The sequence below is a fragment of the Diceros bicornis genome (assembly GCF_020826845.1).
Source record: "Diceros bicornis minor isolate mBicDic1 chromosome 16 unlocalized genomic scaffold, mDicBic1.mat.cur SUPER_16_unloc_1, whole genome shotgun sequence".
Classification (NCBI taxonomy): Eukaryota; Metazoa; Chordata; class Mammalia; order Perissodactyla; family Rhinocerotidae; genus Diceros; species Diceros bicornis.
In genome coordinates this window covers 215,898-228,374 of record NW_026690870.1, presented here as the reverse complement: position 1 = coordinate 228,374, position 12,477 = coordinate 215,898, and positions in this window count along the sequence as shown.

The window sequence follows — 12,477 nt, the reverse complement described above, 5'->3', positions numbered from 1 at the left end:
CCTTCTCCAGCCAAAGTGTCATCATTTCATCAGCTTTTGGGAGACATTCACCCTTGTGGCCCCTCTTGCAAGCATAACTTAAGAGTTTGCAGGGTGGTAACATTGGCTGTTGCTTGCTTTTTTCTCAGATGTGGAAGTTGAGGCATCTGTGAGGTTAATCACTGGTTTCCCCAGGATCCACTAAGAGCAGAGGAGAACAAATCAATTCCCAGGCAAGTATCTAGTAGGACGTTTTCACCAACCCATTCCAGTGCAGAGGCCTCCGAAACAACATCCTTAAGATGAGAATAGCTTAAGTATTTTGCCCTTTAGATTGATCACCTAAACTCAGCTCAGGCCTGAGAGGCCAGTCTTTCAGGGACATGGGTGGTGATTCTTATCCCTCAGGAAGAGACCGGTGGTCCAGCTTTGGGAGAGGCATGTTCATGGTAGACAGCACCTGGGCAGCATTTGAAACCCATTGCTTTAACATCTCTGCTTTGGATTCAGGCAAGGTTCCCAGATAAACACGCCTTGGGATAGTCAGATGTGCCATATTCTTTAAAAATTGATTACATCAGTGAAAAGAACAGAACATAAAATATCCTGCTCATTTGCAAAAGATAAAATGCAAGCAAGACTTTCTTGCTAATTTTTTTCTGCTCATTCTCTTGGCTGTACTGTATGCTTGAATGCAGAAACAAAAAACTTGAATTGCCATATTCTCTTTTCCTGAGATTGGTAAATTAATTTAAAAGTCTTATTGAAACCTGTGGAGGAACGATTAGCATTTTTTCTGATTTATGTCATCCTTAAAAGTCTGGGAGTTAATCTAAACGAAAAAAGTCCTTGTTTATATTACACAGCCCAATAGGTTACATTTCCGATTCCCGAATGTGGAATATTATCGAAACAACTGGAAAACCTGATCTTGGAAACTAGACCCTGTCACCTTGTCAAGAATTTGCCTCTTTATGAATTAATGACACATGAATTCTTTAACATTTTTGTAAAGAAAGGATGAGAAACTCTGCAGTGTCTCTGAATGTGGCAAGACGGGGAATTCTCATTAGACCACATCCTCGGGTTCTTCTCTCGTGTTCAACAGGCCCAGGTGATAGTCCGTGTGGTCAGGTGCAGCGCAGCTCCACAGCCCCCAGTGTTCCATCCTACTCTGGCCTGTGACCTCTTCAGGGGGTTCTGATGACACTCGTCCACAAGTGTTGGAAGGAGACATTGTAACATGAGGATATTCTTCATCTTGAAACAAGGATTAATTGAGAGGAAAGTCTCTGCGTCTGTGTGCTCCGATGCACTGCTGTTGGGGTGTGGCTTCAGTGACCACTGTGCTCCCAGCAGTCCCCACAATGGCTGCCTCAGACATTTGATCTCCTGGTGCAACCACAGCAGCTGTTGACAGAGCTGGGCTCTCGTCGTGTTGAAGTGTCTTCCATCAGATTTTGTGACTCTGACCCTCCTCTACTCACCCTCTTCCCATTCCTAACTGCTGCATTGATTGCTTTGTAGTTGTTTCCTAGGAGCCACTGTGTGTAACTGGATTTCACAGTGTCTTTAGGGACCCACCCTCACTACACGAGTCACTATACAACAGCCACTTATCCTGGTGTAGCCCATGTTCGTCCTCTAAATTGGAGCTGTGAAGAACCTTGCTTACTCGGAGCTCCTCTCATTCTCATGCTGTTGGGGCTGCTTACGAATCTGGTCATCTCGTCTTTGGTCTCATCACATTATTATTTTCATCGATTATTCTGAAGTCGGATACGACTTTGTTAATAATGTGACACTGGCTGTCACAGGCACTTCTATGTATCTTCCCCAACAGCTCTGTGAAGTAAGCCTGTGATCCCCATTTTACAGGGGGGACACTGAGGCTCAGAGAGGTTGAGTAGCTTCCTTCACACAGTTTCTTGGTGCATTTTGAGTCTCCACCTGGAACTACGCCTCTCAAGTGTGTGCACTTAGCTGGTATTCCACTTTGTCCCTCTCTGCCAGCCGCCCCAAAGGCACAAGTCCCATCCTGAGTCCATTGTCTGATTGTTGGCAGTCACCCTGCACAAACAGGCCCTGGGTGGGGAGTGGATTAGCAGGGCGTGGTCATCCAGCCTACCCTGGGCAGATTCTATGTTTACTGCAAGAGCTGGAGTAGTGGAAGATACTGACCATCACTCACCTGCAAGGTTTCTTATGTAGAAATACTCCACTGACTTTTTGCAGGCGTTTTGTCTTTTTGTCTTCATTGCTCCTCTGGGCTTTCTCCTACAGTCCGTGCTGTGCAGTAACATACAGTACAGAGACTGGTGAACATAATACTGTTGCCGTGCACCAAACGGTCACATCACTCATTTTTCCAATTATGAAAGAATTACATACTTTGTAAAAAAAGTCAAATTATACAGATCTACGTAGAGTAAAGTGAAACCTTCCCCTTCCATCCCCTTCCCTGCAAACTCACTCCCCTACTCAGAAGGAACTATTGTTAAGAGGTTGCAGCTTATTCTTCTGGACATTTCCAATGAATTTATAAATACACATAAAGATTTTTTAACGTAAATTACATAACTACATCGTTTTGCAACTTGCTGTTTCCCAAACCATATATTATAGACGTCTCTCCTTATCAGTGTACGTCACTCTAACTTAGCTGTTTAGAAGTTTTAGAGCTACTCCAAAGAACAGGAATACCACGATCTGTTTATTTCTTCTTTGATAGAGATGGGGTTATTTCCAGTTTCACTATTATACATAATGCTGCAGTAAGATCCTTGTATGGAATTTATTACACTGCTATTCAACTGCTCAATTTGCTTTGTTCCCTTTTAGTCAGAGACTATGATATATTTTTAACAATTTTATGGGAATTATTTTATAGGGAAATTAATTTTATCTCTGAATAAAGACATTTATGGGGAAACTGGACTCCAAGGTCATCCATCTCAGTATTCTGGAGAAAAATCATGAAACTTAGAAGGTATTATGCTTGCTGCATCACATTCTAACAAGTCACGTTAACAATTTAACGTTGAATGATTGGGCTGGCCCGGTGGCGCAAGCGGTTAAGTGCGCGTGCTCCGCTGCGGCGGCCCAGGGTTCGCGGTGGCCCGAGGTTCACGGGTTCGGATCCCGGGCACTCACCAATACACTGCTTGTCAAGCCATGCTGTGGCGGCATCCCATATAAAATGGAGGAAGATGGGCATGGATGTCAGCCCACGTCCAATCTTCCTCAGCAAAAAGAGGAGGATTGGCAGATGTTAGCTCAGGGCCAATCTCCTCACTAAACAAAAATAAAAAAACAAAATAAATAAAGATGAATGTTTGTATAGCCTCTACAGTCTTTATTCAGAAGAAGGATGACTTTCTCTTGTCTTGAAAACTTCTGACTCCAGGGGATCTCAGTTGGGCTTCAGAGAGGATAAGATGTTTGTGTTGTATCTGTTTCTCTTCAGCTGTAGGCTGCATCTTCTAAAGATCATAGAATTGAACATGGTCCAATCGATATATATGATTTTGGTCAAAAATTCAAACTAATGAACCCAAGATAGGAATCTATAACTTTGGTTCTTAATGAAGAATTTCCTTTGATATCCTCAAGTCTCTGTGATTACTAATAAAAACTCACCTATGGATGAAGAGATGTGGTTCTGCTGGCAATGCCTGTCTTGAACATCCATAGTTAAGCCTGCCACATCTGTAGGTAGATTAGACTTGACCTTTCTACGACCTCTGCCCTTGTTCTTTGACCTGGGAAAAACAAGAATTTCAAAAAACTGTTGTTACTAGCACCGAATGCTAGAAATACCCATTAAAGAGTGAGTTTGATTTGGTAAACCAAAGGGAGTATAAGCAGAACAAAGTCTTTAATATCTATGAAATTTCAAAAAGTTCTACTTTTTTAAATGTAACTCTATTTTTGCAACAATGCAAAATGTATATATATGAATGAAATATCCCTCTGTCCATTTCTTAAGTTGTTTCTATTGATTTCATGGATTTATCCTCTAATCAGGGTTCCAAGTGTGAAAGAACATCTTGGTCTTTCAAAGAAAAGAAGCCATTGATATTTGATTTTCTTTTAGTTCGGCATCCTACAGGTTTGAGGAATAAATTATCATGTAATGATACAATGATTCTGAAATCTAATTGTTAATTAGAGGGGTGTAAGGGATGATTGAATGGTGGTTCATCCCCACGGTCAGGGGTATTGTACACATGGCTATGTAAACACGATTCAGGAAGCTGCTTCAGCCCCGTGACATCCCTGAGAACCATAGTGCAGGAGGATCTAGGGGCACAGCCTTTTGTCTCGATCTCCTGGGTTACATGTAGATCCAGAGGTCTTGACAGTGGCTTCAGAGCAGCTAACTTTTGTCTATTTCTCCCCTTCCTTCTCTCCAGCTTATCTCAAACAGTCCTGACTATCGTCTTTTAAATAAGACCAATTATAGTTATTTACATGAGCTTCTTGTTCATTATTGCAGAGTAATAATCAGCGATACCATTAAATATCATTTAATCTACCTAATTAAATTTGTTGTACCTTTTAATTGATTAGAACACTAAAGTTAGTTCAGAGTTTGATATACACCAAGTGTGTTAATCTGCTTACAACTGCCATGTGCCTCACTCCTCTTAGAAGTGTATCTTTGGCCCATCACAAGATTTTAATGACTCAAATCATCATAACTTAAGATAATGCACTGTCTTTTCGATGACCGGGAGGCACATGGGTCCATTTTGGAAATATGCCCATCTGCCTTTGCTTCCCATGGGAAGTTTCTGGTCACTAGGTCTCCAGGTGGCTTGCACAAGCCGTAGGTCTGTTATAGCTTGGTGTCTCTCCTTCTACTTGGGGTAGAAATAAAAGAGGTCAGAGAGAATTATTAAAGTTTTGGTTGCATGAAGTCTTCTATGAAGACCATCCATGCATATTGTTCTGGATAGCTCTCTGTTCCTAAGACTACTAGTTATTTTAAGAGCTTGTCAGGAACTGTGAAACCTCTGATGTTTTACCTTACCTGCAAACCAATAATTTAGCCTACAATGGTCTTAAAGATGCTGGCAAAAGTCACGAGTCCCATGCATCAGAGACAAAGGACTTAATGACACAACAATAGCAGTGGCCAGAGTATCAGCATTTGCACCGGTTCACTAAATCTCACTTCCTACAGGGTGATACACAGTGGGCCAGGTGACATGCAGAGGGTTGCAAGATCTCAGAGCCTAAGGAATTCAAATCTTTGATAACGGGCAGGATGTCTGCTAACGTTTGCCCTGGGAGGGTGTTATTTTTATTATACTGGGCAGTAATCAAGCCTGCCCTTTGCTCCAGAGGAGGCCACTATTTCTATCTTCCAAGGCTGACAGCTCTACACACATCCTTGAAAAGACAGCCTGGTTTTACTGGCTTTCAAAGATAAGCTTGAATGAGATTTGATCATCATTCAGTTCTTCTGTTTCCTTTATTGAGATTGTGCAAATATGCTCTTTTCTCTGTAAAGTTCACTAACTTTATTCATACATAAGAAATACAACTTTTCGTTGTATTTATTAAGTTGAAATTTTCTTATTAGAGAAAATGATGAAACTATTATGGGTTGGATGTGAAAGTATGTTTTTCCCAGAAAAATGTGAAAGTAGATCGGTGCTCACAGAACTTTGCCACAAGGAGCTGATAGCAACTTAAATGATTTTAATTTGAATACTGTTTTATACAACTTTCTTCCATCTTACATCATCCTCTCTGCTTCCTGTAATTCCCATATGGGAATGGGACAGTTTCAGGGATTCACTGAACTCATATACAGTATTCAAATGGTTTTGTCTGTTGTGTTTTTTTAATTGAGATAAAGTTGACATACAACATTAAATTAGTTTCAGCGGTACGACATAACGATTCAATGTATATATGTTGAAATGATCACCACAATAAGTCCAATTAACATCCGTCCCCATATAGAGTTACAAATTTTTTCTCTTGTGATGAGGACATGGCATATTTCAAGGTGCAGAAGAATCAACGATGATGTCATACTTTTCCATATACAGCTTGATGAATTTGGACATAAGCATACACCCTTGAGACTGTCACCACCATCAAGGCCACAAACATATCCATCATCTCCCAAAGTTTTCTCTCACCTCCTTTATTACTTTTATTCTCTGGTAAGAACTCTTAATATCTACTTTATTAGCAAATGTAAGGTATGCAATACAGTCTTTTTAGCTGTAGGCACTATGCCGTATCCTAGATTTCCAGAACTTATTTATCTTGATAACTGAAACTTTGTATCTTTGAACATCAGCTCCCCATTTCTTCAACTCCCCAGCCCCTGGCAACCACCATTCTAAACTCTGCTTGTGTAAGTTTAACTGTTTTAGCTTCCACAAATAAGGGAATATTTGCCTTTCTCTGTCTGCCTTATTTCACTTAGCACAATATCTTCTAGGTGCATTCATGTTGTCAAAAATAGCAGAAATTCCTTCTTTTTTCAATGTTGACGAATATTCCATTTCTTTATCCATTCATCCATCAGTGACGTTTAGGTTACTTCCATATCTTCGCTATTGTGAATTTGCTGCAATGAACATTAGAGGGCAGATATCTCTTTGAGACCCTGATTTCAATTCTTGTGGGTGTCTACCAGAAGTGGGATTGCTGGATCATAGGCTAGTTTTCATTTTTGGAGGAAATTCCATACTGTTTTCCATAATGGCTGTACTAGTTTACATTCCCACGAGGTTTCTTTTTCTCCACATCCTCACCAACATTTGTCATCTTTAGTTTTTTTGATAATCGCCATCTTAACAGGTGTGAAATGATAGCTCATTGTGGTTTTGATTTGCATTCCCTGATTTGTGATGCTGAACACCTTTTCATACACCTGCTGGCCACCTGTATGTCTTCACTGGAAAAATTATACTCTGGTCCCTTGTCCATTTTTTAAATTGATTTGTCCTTTTGTATTTGAGCCAAACAAAAAAAGAGAACAAAATTTCCAGATATTATGGGTGCTTCCCAGTTGATGCAGATGGCTTTGTATTTACAGTGGTACCAAAAGATCATGTTTCGTGCTTTTTCTTCAGCTTGTCATAAGACCAGCAGTAGCTGCGGCATGGCAGATAATCGGGATCCTCTGGGTTTGGAGGTTTACAAAATAAATGAGTGGTAAGGAATTTTTTATTTTTTCAAGGAAATTATTGTGATCATAATCCATGGAATCCAGGATTGATAGGTGAAGGAAGAAATTAAGTTGAGGATCGTTGATCTGGCATTACTACTGATCTTGAGGGACAGGTATCTACTATATGAATGTTTGAATAAAAATATTAGAGATCAGGAATTTGTGGTGGATGAATATGTTTTGTGAATTATTTACTTTTGAACATAACCATTTGGATTATGTGAACATCTGGGATATGGGATTAAGTTGCTAAGAGGGGGTGGTTGATAACGTCACTATTGATCTAATCTCTATGAACACCAATGGTCAATGGATTAAGCAAATGAGTAGACAGAAAACACAGAAATGGTAAGATTTGGGATTTAGTAAAGGACTGGGGACTGACTGTCCTGAGAGAGAGTGTCAGGACTTGTGCAGTTGAGAGTGACAAGGAAAAGAAGAGAATAGAAACACACTCAAACAAGGAGGGCGTGTTAACAGGATGGAGGGGCGGAAATGATCTGGAGGAGCCTTGAGTTTTGACCTTGAGCTTTCTGTTCTTGATGCAAATCTGCCTGATAACATCCCAGGACACAGGTCAGATCTATCCCCAGAGGATAGAGGGAGGGTGGAAGTACAAAACAGCCAGGATAATTGTCCTAAAAAGGCAGGCCTCCTTTATCATTTGACCCAGTTTCATGATTTGTTTTTATAGGGTAAGAGGAAAAGAAGGATGAAAAGTCACATCTTCACAGAAGAAGCAGTGTAACTGTGGGAACCAGTCCAAACCAAAGCCTGGTTTAAGCATTTCCATTCTTTTGAGGATGTCCAGTGACATATTCAAGAGGCCAATTACTAGAATCCCATCCCATTCTTGAAATGAATGGTCTCTGAGAGGACAACTTGGACCAGCCCCACCAGATCTGCTGGCCCGAGAGACCGCAAGGACTCCAGGCCTGCAGCAGCGCAGGACAACTCGTAAGTACTTTCAATCTTGCCAAAACGTTGCAAAAACTTGCACCTAGTCACATAGGTGAATCCCTGCCAGGTGTGCTCGCAGGTGGTCTGCATTCCAGGTCCCATGCTCACTCCTGCTGGTCTTCAGTTTTGGCAGAGTTGATGCCAGGAACTGATCTGTGCATGCCACAGCTCCACTGTGGAGGTATCAGAAAGGAGTAAAGTTCAGTGAAGAGCACAGGAGCGAGACTGGTGATAGCACTGATGGCGGACAGACTTGCTAGCAAGGCAGAGAAAGTGAGGGTCTAAGAAAGCCGACCTGACAGCAGATGAAATCGAGCAGGCACCTCAGTGAGGTTTCTTGGCAGCGTCCCTAATGTTTCCTTGCTTTGAGCTCTTGAAACTTTAGAATATATCGATACTTTTTTTTTATTAAACTCTGCTTCAAGACATAGAAAATATAAACAACAGTTTCTTTCTGAGGTGAGAGGTTGAGTTTCAGGTAAGGAGAGAAAGATCTTCCTTTTTCATGCTGTTCTCTCATTTTCCTTTACTATGTATATTATTTATTTGTACTTTAAAGTCAGCAGCCAGTTATCAAAGTCACGGGGTGATTCAGTTTTTCCCCTCACAGTCACAGTAAAACCTACTAAAAGTGGATTATTCTTTTTGTATAATATTCCAATAGATTCCAAAATATTATTTCAAAAGCACTTTTATGTCTATGTTCTCAAATTAGATATTTACTTCTAGGTCTCCATTTTTATGTTCTCTGTTGCATGCTAATTCAGAGTTGCATCTAAGGAAATACCAGATTTTCCTCAGTATTTTAGATCCATATGTGTTGGAAATTTGATTCATGGAGATGGACATGGCAGTTGGGGGATCGTGCTATTATCAAAAGAGATCTTTTCAGCATCAGTAATGTTGAAAGAACCCACTGCATGTTGGGATTTAATTGTCTATTTGAGGGATCAAGCTTTCACTGTTGGCACTTCTCTTTCTTTTTGGAGGGAATGTACAGCCTTCCCAGTCTTTCCATTACCAAATCACATTCCTGGGTGGCTGTGACGTGTCAGGAAGGGCTTGAGATGCCGGGAACCAGGATTCATCTTCAGCTTCTGGTTGTCCTGAGAAGGCTTCCCTGGCAGAGTGCAGCCTGTATGTCTGGGTGAAACTTGCAGCCATCAGAAAGGAGGGGACAATTCACAAGTGCGAAGCGATTCATCTGGTCCTTGTCTTACAGTGTGTTCCCAAGTGATGAGGTTCAAAATGACACTTGGTATCCCTTTGAAAGCTCCTAGTCATGGGGTGGACTCTCGGTGCGAGCTCAGAGCAGTGTCTGTTCACCACCAGGTAGGAAGCATTTCAGTATTTTAATTGGTAAGGTTGTGTTAATGTACATCCATGGACCATCAGTTCCGTGGCACTCCCTGCTGTAGCCCTCCACACCCCTGTCATGCTTCATCTTTCAAAGCTTCAAACCGTGTTCACACCCCAGCAGGTGGTGGTAATGTAACCACAGCACAGGACTGGGGACCAAAACACAACAACCCAGGGGCGACAGAGTTTAAGGGCTAGGGCCCAATTGCCCCATTTGGACGAGTTGGTAACACCAACACTTAGTGTGTAAACTGGAGGATTGTCCAAGACCATGGACCTCAGAATGACATGGGCTCCGAAGTCACCTTGGACAGCAAGGAACAGTCTGAGGTCACTCACTGGCCAGGATTATGGTCGCTTATACTGGCAAAGTAGAGGTAACCGGGGGTCCATCAAGACAAGCGAGAGAGGAGGCTTGGGGCCTTCTGGGGAATTTCTGCCCTAAAGGGAATTGCATAAAGAAGGCAAGGGTGCTGAAAATCCTAGGTCACAGGGAGCAGTCATGTTTATGGAACGAGGCCCAGCAATAGCCTTAAAAGCTGCATAACAAATCTTTCCGCCTGGATACAAAACAAGCAGGAAAAGGAATTCAGAGTCCTGGACAAAGATCCCAGCAGGATTCAAATCCAGGTCAGGGGTGAACAGGGAGCCCCTAGAGAGGCCTCAGGAGCTAGGTCCTGCCTGCCTTTAGTCCATTTGCAAATGAGCTTCCTTGGGCCTTGTTCTCTCCACGTGCACATTTTGATCTTTTTACATTATTTTCCCCACTTAGAGCTGATGCAATTCCAGAGATTGAACTAGAAAACTACAAGATCCTAAAATTTAGTCAAAAGAAATCTCAACAAGAGAAGCAGAAAACGTTCCCTGTTCCTCAAGAATGTAGAAAGGCAGCCCCTGCCTGTGACACGACATGGTCCTGGATAGTGCTGTTTTAAAGACACCCACATTTCAGTGGTTGTTGCTCTGCTTGTGAAAGTACCTTCAACCTTAAAATCCCAAGAGAACAGGCGGAGGGCCATGTCTGCTCCTGGAGGAGCAGAATGATACTGAAATGAACTGGTCTTCGGAATTAAGGGGACTTGGGAGTGTTCCCACTAGCCAGGGAAAGGCTGGCCCTTCTCCCTTCTCCCACATAAAATAAGCTGTTGACCCAGAAGAGTTCATGATTCAAGGAGAAATGTGAGATTCAGTGTCTCACTTACATGCCTACGGAAAGCCACAGAACCACACCACAACTCCCAGGCTCTAAAGGGAACAGGACTTTAATATAATATTCAAATATGGTATTTATAATTTACAACAAATAACTACTGTCCCTCCACAATGTGTGAATAGGTGCTGGGGTAGAGACATCAGGGATCTGGGGTGGGGTGGTCCCCTCTTTCTTTGGTTTAAGGGGACCTCAGAGATCAGCTTACAATGCTCCCCTACCCGTCAGTTGGGAGGAGCTGGCCCAGTGCATCCCAAGCATCCCAGCTGTGTCCCCGCTGCTGAGGATGGGGCTGTGATCGCCCACTGGTACGGGGGTTGGTGTTGGGGCCTGGGGACTGAGTAGAAGAGTCGGGTTATCCTGGGGGGCCTCCCTCAGAATCATGGCCCCCACCATGTCCCCACTGCACTGAGTGCTCCAGACTCTGTGCTCAGTGCTGTCAGCCACCAGTACCCCATTTGTCCCTGCCATGCAAGAGATCATTTAGTATCACCTATTTCACAGAGGAGGAAACGGAGTCTCAGGATGCTGAAGAGAGTCACCCCAGTCACAGGACTGCTCAGTAGTGGAGCTGGGATCCCAGTGCCAGTTGTCCGACTCCCCAAGGGCACGTTTAGCTCAAAGTTTTACTGAACCGCTAGGAGTCAGTCACCACAGCCCAGACACTCACTCACCCCTGACCTTGATGATGGCGGGTTCTTCTTATCCTTAAGTATTCTGCTGGCCAACTAGGTCTGGGGGTCCAGCTGGCACGACAGGCTGTAGCTCCAGGACAGAGAGGCTTCTGTGAACCTACCAGAAACCACACCTCAGGTGTCCCCTCACTGCCTGCCCAGCAGCTGGAGTCTGGGTGTCCCAGAGGTCGCCATGCAATAAGGCTTTTGGCTGAGTGGGGGGCCACGGAGACAGGCTCTCTGGACTGGCCAACAGGGAGAGGTCACCCCTGCCCTCACCCAACTCCTGCCCGGCCTCACCTATCATTCTCGTTGAGCAGCTCCATGTCCTGGAACCAGGCCCCAAATATCTCCTTGGGCTCTAGGTTGTAATTCTTTATGGCCACCTGGAGCAGCAGGATCTCCCTCATGACTGGGTATTCCTGGGACCAGGGGGAAAGAGAGGCTGCAGATAGGGCCTGAGTGGGGGATGCTGCATGGACATTGTGGGTGGTGAGGAGTTGGGCAGGGGAACAGTCCTGGGAACTGTCCTTCCCTCCAGTTTCATCCAGGCTCTACCTGTTTGTAGAATGGGAATAATCAGCTCCTACTCCAGGAAATTTTCCTTGATGCCATCCTCCCTTCAACCCACCCGCCAATTGGATGGGTCTCCCACTTCTCTCTCATCAAACTCTTCCACTCAATGTAAGATACAGGGGGTGGAGTCAGGGACTGTTCTGCCCAGAGGGTCTCTGAATTACTCCTCCTTCCCCTCCCCTGCAGGGGGTGCTGCAGCTGTTCACTTCAGTCCTCTTCTCAGGTTGATCTCCTTCCCCTGGAAGGCAGACAGCAAGAGTCCATCAGACAGAGCCCCCTAGCCTGACTAGCCCCCTAGGCCCACTCCTTCTCAAGTTGCACTACTGCCAGGTCCCCAGAGGGAGCCGGGCATGCAGAGAAAACAGGACTTGGACCTAGGCCGGGCTCTGGGCTCCAGAGAAGGAGCACATGGGGGAGAGGCTGAGGGACCTGGCAGCACAACCCTCTCTGATGACAGACTTGGAGGCTAAGGCCTCAGGCAGAGGGGACTGCTCAGCCACTTATGTGCTGCCTGACTT